The sequence below is a fragment of the Geotrypetes seraphini genome, chromosome 5, assembly GCF_902459505.1.
Source record: "Geotrypetes seraphini chromosome 5, aGeoSer1.1, whole genome shotgun sequence".
Classification (NCBI taxonomy): Eukaryota; Metazoa; Chordata; class Amphibia; order Gymnophiona; family Dermophiidae; genus Geotrypetes; species Geotrypetes seraphini.
Genome location: NC_047088.1, coordinates 55,707,443 through 55,720,758, shown reverse-complemented (window position 1 = coordinate 55,720,758; position 13,316 = coordinate 55,707,443). Strand labels below are relative to the sequence as shown.

Below are 13,316 nucleotides of genomic sequence, written 5' to 3'. Positions count from 1 at the left end.
TTTCTTTTTATCTATATTTATAAAACAAAATATTAGTCCTACTAATAATAGCAGGACCTTCAGAAATTAAATGAAACTCATTAATGTTCCTCTCCACGGAAATCTATAGTAAAAGGCGAAACATTTATTCGATTGAACATTTTAGAAAACATCCAGGGCACAATTTGGTCATGTGAAGCTAGACCTGTTTTTACAACGAATAAGTGCCAAAAAAGGTACCCATACTTACCAGATGACCACTGGAAGGATGGAGGCAGAAACACCCAACACTCCCCTAGTGGTCATTGATCCCCTTCTATCCCCAAAGATGTGAATGAAACAGTACATACTAGCCTGTGTGATAGCTTTGGATGTTATGGACAGACTTAGTAGAGCAGGAAGCAGGTTCTTGGAGTAGCCTAGTTAGCACCGTACTGAACTATATGGGGATTCAGGTCCAAATCCCACTCTAACTACTATACTTTTGGTGGAATATGTGAGCTTTTCAAAACCTAACCAAATCCCACTGTACCTACATGTTTGTAACATCTGCAAGCATAAAAATTATTGTGGTGTACAGTTGGATCCAGTGTTTTTATATTTATGCTATAGTGCTGCCTTAAGTTCAAGTTGGTAGGTTTTGGAGAGCTCACCATAAAGGGAAAGGGATTAGGACTTGTATACTGCCTATTTGTAGCTTTTTACAAGCACATTGAAAGCGGTTTACATACAGGTAACGTATTTGCCGGTGTATAAGACACACACCCTTTTTAAAAACATTTTATAAGAAAAAATACTTATGTGAGCAGCTTGACTAGTTCCGCAAATTCTTGCGAGAATTCACGGGAGCTAGGCAGGAAGCCTCTCAGCATCGAGCAGGAGTGCCAAAGCACACTCCTGCTCAATGCCACTCAGCAACTGATGAAACCCGATCTCACGGCAGCCACCGACCTACCTACCTACCAGCGGGGAAGGAGCACAGAAAGCTCACTCCTGCCCCCTGCACCTCTGGACCACCAGGGATTCCAGCGGCAGAGAAGGTAGGATGGACAGGGTGCAGAGCTCATAATTTAGACTATCGGCATATAAGACATATCCCTTATTTTAAGAGGAAAAAAAGTGTGTCCTATACGCTGGCAAATACGGTACTTCAAGCATTTTTCCCTATCTGTCCCAGTGGGCTCACAATCTATCTAAAATACCTGGGGCAGTGGAAGATTAAGTGGCTTGCCCAGGGTCACAAGGAACAGCACAGAGTTTGAACCCACAACCTCAAGGAGATGAGGCAGTAGCTCTAACCACTACCCCACACTCTGCTCCAATTTCTCTACATACATATATTATACATATACTATAAGAGGGTTGAGGTGAGATGTGTGCCTGGGACTTTTTATGTGAAGTTCACTGCAGTGCCCCCTAGAGTGCTCCACTGTTCTGCTGGAATGCCTATGTGGCCAGTCTACTAAAAACCTGGCCCCGCCTACATCCCAATGGCTTTTGTGTGGTTTTCTTTTGGATGTGGGTTTTTTTTTATATGGTTCAAAAAGACAGATGAATTGAAGGCAAGCACATCTGAGAAATGACCATTTCTAAAACAAAAAGATATACTTTTTTGTTTCAAAAATGGTCATGTTCACTACTGGATTTTTGTGCATGTTCCACAGACCATCCAACTTGGATTTGGACATATATAGAAAATGCCCCATGGTCATGTTCACTACTGGATTTTTGTGCATGTTCCACAGACCATCCAACTTGGATTTGGACATATATAGAAAATGCCCCTCCATGTATAATTTCTAATGATGGCCACCATTACCAATGCTGCCATCTGAAAGGCAAGCTCAGTTATAGCCAATTCCACTGAAATCAATAGAAACACAGCCTAAAGCTTATATACAGACAATATTTTGTTAAGGCAACTCACAATATTAGGATTCAACTGTGTGAAGAGACACATATAATTCTACTTAGAGGCGGTACAGAAAATATGCAGCATCTTGTCCAAAATTGATATATTTTCTATCAGTAAATATTAAGTAAATGAAAAGCTGAGATTAGAGGGGAGAAACACAGGGAAACTGAGGCATGAATACATTCTCAATCATATTTATTGGGTTATCTGCAACAAATTAATACCAATCAATAGGAAGAGCCAAACTGTGATTAAGGCTTTAGAATATAATCTGAGACTAATGACCTAGCATATTTTTATTTTAGTCATTGACATACCTAGCATATGTGACATCCAGGGCCCATAATTTTTTTACACCCTCCTCCTCTATATGGAAAGCATGATTTTTAATAATAATCCATACGTTGCACAAGAGTGTACCTAGGGAAAGGCAGCATCTTACATACTGCAGTGAGCAGTAGAACATCAATACATCCATTGTAAAACTATAAAAGCCAGACTAGTAAAGATCGATCCTGCACAGTCAATGTTAATAGAAAACCATGTCTTTCATATACACAGAACACAGAAACACCCTCAACCAGTATAGCATATGCAATCACAATCTAAAAATAGAAATATGTAGACAAAAGTTAAACTGAACAACCAAGAAGCCAGTCTCTGCATACAATGCAATACCATAGAAACAGAAAAAGTGATGCATGTCCCCTAATACTGTGCAAAATATAAAGATGGTAGATGTAAATTTGAAAAAACTGAGAAATAGCAATCATGACTTTACAAATTAACAAATAAAAATAAAACAAAAAATGGAAAATACCGTATTTTTCGCTCCATAAGACGCACCTCACCATAAGATGCATTCCAGATTTAGAGAAGGAAAACAAGAAAAAACCCTATTCTGAACCAAATTGTATACTAATATATACCTGACACCTTTAAATTCTGTCCCAGCCCCCCCCCCCAATCAATCAATCATCACTTTTACATACCCCGGTACCTTTAAATTCCGTCCCAGCCCCCTAGCACCTTTAAATTCCGTCCCAGCCCCCCAGCACCTTTAAATTCTGTCCCAGCCCCCCCCCATTCAATCATCATTTTTACATACCCCCAGCATCTTTAAATTTCGTCCCAGCCCCTCAGCACCTTTAAATTCTGACCCAGCCTCCCAATCAATCATTACTTTTACATTACCCCCAGCACCTTTAAATTCCATCCAAGCCCCCCAGCGGTACTTTTAAATTTTGGAGGTCAGTGTTCGCCATTCAGACGTGGCGCACACCCTTGCAGCAGCATGCTGTTGGCCCCGACGTGCTGGTAATCAATAGGCAGCCGTCCTGTGAAGCACCAGCAACTGGCCCAACTAGGGAAGTGTCACGGGCCCAGGCATTAGTACGCTTGTGTGCTGCGAGCCCCGACAAGCAGCAGACAGCCATCCACCGACCTCCAAAATTTAAAGGTACTGCCGGGAGGAGGGGGGGCTATATTCGCTTCATAAGACACACTCTTATTTCCACCCACTTTTTTGGGGGAAAAAAGTGTGTCTTATGGAGTGAAAAATATGGAAAGTTAATACCATTTTATTGGACTAATCAATTTTTCAATTAGCTTTCCAAAGTCAAAACCTCTTTCTTCAGGTCAGTAAAGTATACTTCTGTTATGGTATCCTGTCCTGACCTGAGGAAAGGGGGTTTGGTCTCTGAATTAGTCAAAAAAATATTAATATTAGTCCAATAAAAGGATCACTTCATTTCCATTTTCCACTTATAAACATTTATCAACACAGCTGCAATACTACTTTATCCTAAAGCAAAAAAATAAAATAAATATAAATTTTTTCTACCTATGTTGTCTCTGGTTTCTGCTTTCCTCATCTTCTCGTCAATCTCTTCCTTCCATATATCATCTTCTCTCCTATGCCTGTTCCATAAACCGTCTGCCTCCCTCTTCCATCTCTCTCTTCACCCCTATTGGTATGGCATCTATCTTTTTCCCTTCCCTCCAATCCCCCAAGGGTCTAGCATCTCTCTCCTCTCCTTCCCTCCCTCATGGTCTGGCATTTCACTCTCTCCTCTCCCTTCTCTTTCTTTTTCTTCCTTTGTCTTACTTCTCATATTATTTTCTGCATCTGTCTAGATTAAATTATTTTGTACTACCCAGTCCTCAATTTCCCTCTTTTCACTGTGTCTACCTATAGTTTGCCACCTTTTCCTCACCCCCTCCAATATTTCACTATCTTCTTCCCCCATCCAGCTTCAGCCCTTTTTTATTCATTCCTTCTACCATGTGTCCTCTTTATCTACTCCTTCCATTCAGCATCATCTCCTCTGTCCTCTCCACTTCCATCCAGCATCTGCCCTCCTCTCTACTTCCATTCAGTGTCTGCTCCCCTCTTCTTTCCTCCCCACTTCCATCCAGCATCTGTCCCCCCACTAACATTCAATGTCTGCCCCTTCTCTCTCCAACCACCCCACTTCCATCAGCATCTGTCCCCTTCTCTCCCTCCAACCCTCCATCCAGTATCCTTCCTCTTCTGTCTCTCTTTCCCTCTCCCTGCACACCAATTCCACCAGCATCTTCCCCCCTCTCCCTCCACCCCACTTCCCTCTCCCTCCACCACCCTTCCATCCTACTCCCTTCTCTTTCCCTCTACCCCAATGCCATCCAGTATCCTGCGCCTTTCACCTCCCCACTGCTGCTGTATGTTTTACGAACTAGTAGCAGTGGCTGTAAGCTTAAATGAAGCCATTGTGGGACCTCCCTGCACCTTTCCATGGCAGCCATTTCTGCTCCGAAAAAAGGAAGCAACATTGGAGGGGATGGACTTGCAGCAATGGGAAGGTACAGTTAGGTCCTGCAATGGCTGAATGTAAAGTTTACTACCACTGCTGATTCAGGAAAGCAGCAGCAGTAGAATGCTGAGAGGTCCCAGACCAGAAGTGCCGGCTTTACATCCCCCAGAGCATTCACCCAGGACGGACCCCTTCCACCCCGGGATGCCACTGATTTTACTGGAATCTGAGCGCATAAAAAAGGATGTTCTCTCTCAAGTCTTTTCTTTTGAGGTCAGGATGCCAGATTATTACATAAGTCACATTGTAATGAAATCTATGATTTATTGCTTCTAGCAGGGAAACCAGGATATTCCTAAAAAGATCAAAAGAAAAAAAAAAAAAAAAAGAAAACAAGCAAGAAAAAAATTGGATAAAATAAAGCAAAGGTTTCTAAATATATTAACAGTTGTCAAGGGCTAATGTGATTCAAAATGTTATAATGCCCTTGTATTGCTCTATGGCAGTGGTTCCCAACCCTGTCCTGGAGGAACACCAGGCCAGTCGGGTTTTTGGGATAGCCCTAATGAATATGCATGGTGCAGATTTGCATGCCTATCACCTCCATTATATGCAAATATCTCTTATGTATATTCATTAGGGCTATCCCGAAAACCCGAATGGCCTGGTGGTCCTCCAGGACAGGGTTGGGAACCACTGCTCTATGGTATGGTCGTACCCCAAATATTGTGTGATATTCTAGTCACCGTATCTCAAAACTTCATAGTGAAAATTATAAGATTTCAGGTTCATTTGCCTAAAATATTGGTTCAGTTGTTCTTCTCAGCGTAAGATGGGAGGGTATTAAGAAATATAGGCACTAATAATTAGGATTATATTATCCTGATTTTTTTTCTTTTTTGTTACCACTTTATTTTTATACTCTCCTTTCCTCTCATGGTGTGAACTTTTTCTTCATAAGAAGGTGTAATTATTTTGGGACGGATTCTGTAACCGGCGCCCCAATCACCAATCACCTGTCAATCATTCCAGGGTACCGGTTACAGAATCACACTAAGATAGGCGGCAGAAATGTAGGCCCGGAAAACCTAGCCACTTATCTTGGCAGCTAGACCACAGCATATCGGGAAATCCCTCCCCACCCCCACCAGCTGAGTGACAGGGACTCCCCAAAGGTGAAATTCTATAATCGGCGCTCAGAACTGGGTTCTGGTTACAGAATCGTGGCTTTGGGAAATCTCTGACATTCAGCTGATGGGGGAGTGGAGAATTTCTCTGCTGCGATTGGCTACTGCGGTGTAGTCCAAGATAGGTGGCTGAAATGTAGGCCAGGGTTTCCCACGCCTACATTTCAGCCGCCTATCTTGGCGTGATTCTGTAACCGGTGCCCTGGAATGATTGACAGGCAATCGGCGACCACTTTTAAGGCGGCCATTGACTTGGGCACCAGTTACAGAATCCGGCCCAATGGTGGTGGAGTACAGCTGGAGATTGAATGAGGATGTTAGAGCAAAGAACCTGGAAATGTAGGAGTCAAAGGGTTGTCAACATGAATGTTGAAGTCACCAAGGATGAGGGAAGGAGATGAGGATTTGAGAAAGAAGGAGAGCCAGGAGTCAAAATCCATGAGGAAGGAGAGGGATTTATCAGGGAGTTGGTAAATGACTGCTACTCTGAGAGGTAGAGGAGTGAATAGACAGATGGACTGGACTTCAAAGGAGGGAGATCAGTGAGGGGTTTATATCTACAAGATGGCAAGAGTAAAAGCCCAATACCACCCTCCATGACCAACTGGGCAAGTTGTATGAGAAAAGGTAGCCTCTATGACACAAGGCTACAACTGAAGCAGAGTCTTCAGGACTAAACTAAACTAAACTAAACCTTAAGTTTGTATACCGCATCATCTCCACAGAAGTGGAGCTCGACACGGTTTACAGGAATTAATATAGAAAGGAACTCCAATGGAAAGAAGAAGGGCTTAGTAAAAAAGAAAGAAAGAGGGGACTTAGTATAATGGAGAGGGAGGGAGTAGTTACATTTTAGAGAAAAGCCAAGTTTTCAAATGTTTTCGGAAGCGTTGGAGGGAGGTCGAACTCCAAAGAGGGGCAGTAAAGCTGTTCCACAGCTCGGTGATCCTGAAGAGGAGGGATGTCCCAAGTTTTCCTGTATGGGATATGCCTTTTAAAGAGGGGAAGGATAGTTTGAATTTTTGAGTGGATCTGGTGGAGTTAGGATTTGGGGAGAGCCAAGATAGTGGAAAAAGGGGAGGAAGGATGCTGTGTAGAGATTTGAAGGCTCCAGGTCTCAGTTAGTGCCAGCAGATGGAGAGTTCGAGAGATAAAGAGGTCCTGGATGAAGGTAAGCTTGTTGGAGACAGAGTGGGCAATCCATAAGGTGCATGAAAAAGGCAGAAAAAAAGACTGGTTACATTGCAAAGCGACCCGCTTGAGTATGACCTACATGAGTAGGGTGAGAATTGATTGAGAGGACTGGGATGAGGATTGATGCCCCCGGCAGAGAGCAAGAGAAGGAGTAACAGAATATGGATGAGTGTGGGAGAGGCATGGAGGGACCATGCTGTAGTTGACATGCAAACAGAAAGAGTGGGGATGGCTGAATGAGAGGGAGAAAGTGTTGAAATTTTAAGGCTGAAAAGAGGATAGAGGACAGAAAGGAGGGTGAGGTGGTGAATTCAAAAAGTGAGTGATGTGGTGGGGAGGTTTAGTGGTTTGAGATGAAGTAAGAGATTGGGAAAATCAGTATTAGAAGGATTTTATACTGTTGACAATCTAAAATAAAGTGACTTTTAAAAATATATTCTTGAAGTGTTGTAGAATCAAAATTATCATTACTTTTTAATGTCTAATACCCAGTCTGAATAATCAGGTCAAGGTGATTTACAAAATTAGTACTATATGTAAACTTGAAATCTTTTGGTGGCCCTCGGATTTTTTTCATATTCACAATGTGGCCCTTTACATGAAAAATGTTGGAGACCACTACTCTAGAGCATCCCTTCCTGGTTTGGACAGCACTATTGTGAGAGCTCCATTATGGAGCCTTCTATTCTGCCAGGGTATAAAAAAATATTGACAGAAGGAGAGAAGGAGAATTCTGACTGTAATTCCTTAAAGAATTTGGTTGTAAGATATGCCAGGTATTTTGTTTGCCTTAAAAGAGTCAACAGCCTGTATTATCTCTGAAGAAGGTACTGTAGAAGCAAATTTGTCTCTGTCAGAATGAGTAATATGTGTCCCTTGAATGAACTCTAGAAATATATATATATATATATATATATATATATATATATTCTGTACAGCTGAGTGTAGTAAGCATGGAATGTAGCATTTATGTCAGGTTGGTGAAAAAGAACAGCACTATTGTGATCTTTAATTAAAGAAATTTTACTTTTATGCTTCTTACCTTTTAGATAGGAAATGAGAACCTTTCCTGCTTTGTTACCAGCAAAACATAGGAATGCAGCTTGAAGAAAAGTTCTCCATGTGCTCTTCTACTGAGAATATCATTGTAACAAAATTTTAGTTGTACTAACTGCTAAGTATAGCATGATCTCACTAAGTCGGCTGACCGTTGATATTCAGCAGGGCATAGCTGATCACCACCAATATTCAGCGACTCACTAAGGCACACAGCCAGAAAAATCTGCCTAAAAACAGGTCTATCTTTGGTCATTAGGCTTTAACCAGCCAGCTGATGAATATTGGCTTGGCTGGCTAAGTCCATGGTGCCAGAACTTAACCTGGAAATTCAATGATGGTAGCCCAATATTGCTCCGGCATTGAATATCCAGAACCGTCATCAACTGTGGGAGGTAGTTGAGCTGTCTCCTGCAATCTCTGGTCCTATAATTTTACATTGCTTTAAATGCATCCCAATTTAAAGCCTGGAGAATCTGATCAGAGTTATTAAACTGGAAATATTCTCAGAAAGTGTTTTCTATCATAGGCTGAAAATCCAGCTCTTTCAATAAGGCATTGATTATTTACATTGATTATTTACATTGTCCAATTTGACACGGACTAGAGGACATGAAATGAAGCTAAGGGGGGACAGGTTCAGGACTAATGTCAGGAAGTTCTGCTTCACTCAGAGAGTGGTTGACACCTGGAATGCCCTCCCAGAGGAGATTATTGCGGAATCGACCGTCCTAGGCTTCAAGAGCAAACTAGATGCATATCTCCTTAAGAGAGGCATATAAAGATATGATGGACTATAAATTACGCCAGGGTACACCTGGCAGGGCCTCCGCGTGCGCGGATCGCCGGACTTGATGGACCAAAGGTCTGATCCGGAGATGGCAGTTCTTATGTTCTTATGTTCTTATTATTAAATCTCCAACGTGGTGGAGGTAGATTCAGTTGAAAATTCTTAAAGTATAGGACAATTCTAGGAAGGTCAGGTATCAGTATATGAATATATGCAGTCAGTGCCTATCCTTTCCATTAAAGATCTAGAAAGAAGGTAATAATCTATCCTGGAAAAGGAGAGGAAAGTGAAATCTTGTCCTGAAGGGTGTAAGATTTGTGATGGGTCCACAAAACCCATGGAGTCTTTAAGTAATATTGGATGTAGGTTGACACTTAAGGATGGGATTCAGAACCTGATTAAAATCCCCTATTACTACCATATCCTGTTGTGAAAATTCAACCATTTTATGTTGTTAGCTATTGAAAGAAGGATCTAGTCTTATGATTTGGGGCATATATGAGATCTGACAATTATGAACTCATCCTAGAAAAAGTGCTACATACCTCATTGCTGAATATCACTATGGTCACCTTAGAAGTACTCCTCTTGGGAAGTTATGCATTGATACCAGTGCCTAGTCCACAATTTTGGAGCTCTTTTTCTGGAATAGCCATTAGAGCTGTTGTTGTATTACCTTCAATGTCTTACTTTCAATATTCCCTTTGTCTTTGGGTAAAGAAAAAAGCCATTGGGTGCCAAATCAGGTGAGTAAGTAGGGTGCTCCAATATAGTTATTTGTTTACCGGCTAAAAACTCCCTCAAAGGCAGTGCCATGTCAGCTGGTGCATTGACGTGATGCAAGAGCTATAAGGGACCATTTTTGCACCCTCATACCAAGATTTTCAGGTAAGATTTTCTTGTTTCTCTTTCAATTTTTACTTGGTCTACTCAGCTTCTCACAGTCAGCCGACGATTCTGATGCACAATTTGACAAATTTTTGCAATGTTTTCATCAGTTCTGTGCGTTACTGGCTGCCCTGACCTCTCTTCATCAGTGGCACTTTCTCTCCCCTCAGAAAAATGTTTAATCCATTTGTACACTGCCGTTTTCTTTATGGGATTATCCCCATAAACTCTTGCCAAGTTTAACAAGAAATTTAATGTCTGTTCATTGCTCTAATTCAAGCTCCAACATTCTCGCGATGGCACACAAAAACATGCAACAATAATGAATGCCAATCAGCAAGACACCTCCACACATCGACATGAACATAGCTGTGAGACACTGATATACCAAGGTTATAAAACCTTACTGAGCTGTTTGTACAGTGCTGCCAACATAAGCCCACAGCGGAAGGTCATGAAAATTGTCAGACCTCATATGTGTCACAGTCTACGAAAAGGTACCAAGTCTTAGTTCACGCTTTCTTGAGAAACAAGGCAACAATGTCAGTTGGGGTCTATTTATCAGAGACAACAATTTGTTAATTGAAACGGTATATCTCTGACAAATGAAATGATAGAAAGCTGTGGTTTGTTGCATTTGAATCAGCATCTTCTTGATTACTTAGCCAGCTAAATAACTCAATTTTTAAGACTTGGTCCCTTTTCTTGGATTATGACACATACATTATGCAATATAAGTTCTCTAGAACTTGACTATTTTCACTAGGATCCATTGTCCTTCTGGATCAGCTCTATGATCTGGCATTTCTAGCCAAGCATGTTTACTGATGAGGGTGATGATACCACATTTCTTATGCACTACAGGGGAATAAACATAGTCTGATACCCAATCACCTTTAAGTTTATCTGATTCTTGGGCTGAGAAACGTGTCTTTTGTAAGAAACAGACAGATAACTCTACCTTACAAATTTCCAGGTATGCTAACATTATTTCTAGTAATACATATCATATGAGCATTCTAAACAAACAAACAAATAAAATATCTGATATCTATAAGCAGTTGATGTGCTCCAAAAAGCTAATAAAATCCACACATATTTTGCAAGTCAAGCACACAAGGACTAATATTAGCTGCATGCACTTTTCTTACCAGATGTGCCATTCATACTCAAGTTAGTCATCCTTATCATCAGTCTTGGTGTGTATGTATTGAGAGGCATAATCAAAACATTAAAACGTCCAAAAACCTGCCTAAGTTGGCATTTGGACATCCTAATAGCAGGGACGTCCTAGTGCCCATAATCAAAAGAAACTTCTGGATATTCAGCAGAACTTTTAAGCTGCTTTACGTCCAGAGCTCAAAGGGATGTATTGGGAGGTGTGTTATGGGTGGAAATTGGGTGTACTTTCATCTGGATGTCCTGAAACAATAATTAAAACATCCTAGGCGGAACTTATATGCCAGGACTTAGATCAAACTTAGAAGATGACCACTGGAGGGTTTAAGGCATGACTCCCCTTACTCTCTCATTGGTCATGAACCCTTTCCACCACCTAGAGATGGGGGTAAAACAGCACATTGAGGGCTTGCCACCAGCTAATCATAGCAGAGGAATCACTATCAGCCGAGCTGGTTTTGAGGATTCCTACTGGCTCAGCTGATGGGGATTCCCCTGCCAGGATCAGCTGAGCCACGGAGCCCTATACCCCTCCCCCTGACATCCCCAGACACCCCCCCCCCCCCGATATCCCAGGACTCTCCCCGACATCCCCCCTCACCCCGCATCCCCCAATATTTCTGGACCCTCCATACCTTCCAATCGACAGGAGGGAAGCCCACTCCCTCCTGCCTACAGGGCTGCGTGCTGAGAATGACAGGCCTTCCCCTCCCAATGCATTTTGGGAAGCAGTGGGAGGGACCTAAGGCCCTGATTAACTCAAAATGGCAATTTTTGGATGTCTTAGTGTTTTGAAAATGCCCCTAAAAAGCTGTTCCAAATAAATTCTTTTTGTAAGTCTGCATTGCTAGTCAGATCCCAAAGATTGTGTATGTGAGGCCAGGGTTACATTTATATGTTGCATTGCCTGTTGATATTTGCAAAAAATAAAACAACAAAAGACTTCATTCAGATTGTCAGAGACTGACAGTCCCTGACACAAACATTATACCAAAACATGGCTTGTTCCATGTCGTTCATTAAAGTTTTGATGCCAACCCATTCTTAGAGGCTCACTGGATTTTTTTGGTTATTTGGCTTCCTTTCCTATTTGCCCTAACTCTAGAGTCTGTTAGTGAATGGTAAAATGCTTCACTTCATTCATTCTGATTTCTAGACATCACAAGAATCCCTTGGCACTATTATAGCCTTGTTATGATTTATCTTCTATATTCCATCTAGTTAATTTTACATTACATTAAGAAATATTACCCACCAGCTTGTGATTTGTGTTTGTTACAGTTTAGCGATGCAATCACAGAGCTCAATGCATTGACCATAATTAAGGGATTTTCCAAATGAAGGCATAGTACCTCATAAACAGTACATTTTCAGGACTCATTTCAATTAATAATATGCAGGAAAGATTCAGAATACTAGTGTGCATGCTGGGAGGTTGTGGATATCAACCCGGGCTCCTATTAAGTCAGGTTATTTTAGCACAGGGTCCCATTTTATGATCCTGGAGCTTTGAGAGACTGCAGTAGTTTGAGCCCTATGGGCTTCCATAGCAGAGAGGTTTCTTTTCAGAAGCTTCCATTAAAATCATGTGAATTGCAAGCATAAGAATAACTATAATGGTGAAGCAGGGTGACATTAAATATCTTTAATTGCTGTGTGGGCAGGGAATACCACAAAGTTTCAACAATTCTCTCATTCTCTCTCGGAAATATCTATCTATCTATCTATCTATCTATCTATCTATCTATCTATATATAATATATATATATATATTTCCCCTATAGAGTAAAAAGCATTTGGGCAGTAAGTACCTTCTGATGAAGCAATTGTGAAACGGATGCTCCACTGAGTGCTGCTATCTATCTGAGTCACTGCTGATATTTAGATATGTTGAAACTGATTTTTGCTCTAATGGATTATGAAAGAAGATTATGAATATGAATATGAGTATGTATGCTCATGGACATTTTTAGAGAAGGTTTTTCTGATTAGTGAAGGGGTACTAAAATTCCCACGGAGAGTTACATAGATAATCCATATGGGTACCCACTGAAATCTTTTCCTCCTTGAATTTGAATTTTGGATTCTACTGTTGTGGGACTTTACATATTTGAATGCAGTATTTCTTTGAGTAAAGTCAGCCTGTAGGTACAATATATACAGTACTCCCATGAAATTCACGGGGGTTCCATTCCAGGAGCATCCGCAAATTTTGAAAACCGCAAATATTGGATGTGGTTTAGGAGCGGATTGGAGGCGGGAGAGGGCTGCAGGGGCGGCAGCAGGTGCCTATGTAAGTCATTCGCGGTATTTTCTTACCACACGTTTGACTCCCC

The 13,316-nt window shown here is 41.3% G+C and overlaps 1 protein-coding gene and 1 pseudogene across 8 annotated transcripts in view; both read right to left on the bottom strand.

Annotated features, from left to right (window-relative positions):
• The window catches only part of DACH2 (dachshund family transcription factor 2), an 845,689-nt gene that overhangs the window by 254,634 nt on the left and 577,739 nt on the right, over nt 1-13,316 (bottom strand). The gene's annotated exons all lie outside the window — the stretch shown is intronic.
• On the bottom strand, nt 35-161 carry LOC117361681 (annotated as a pseudogene).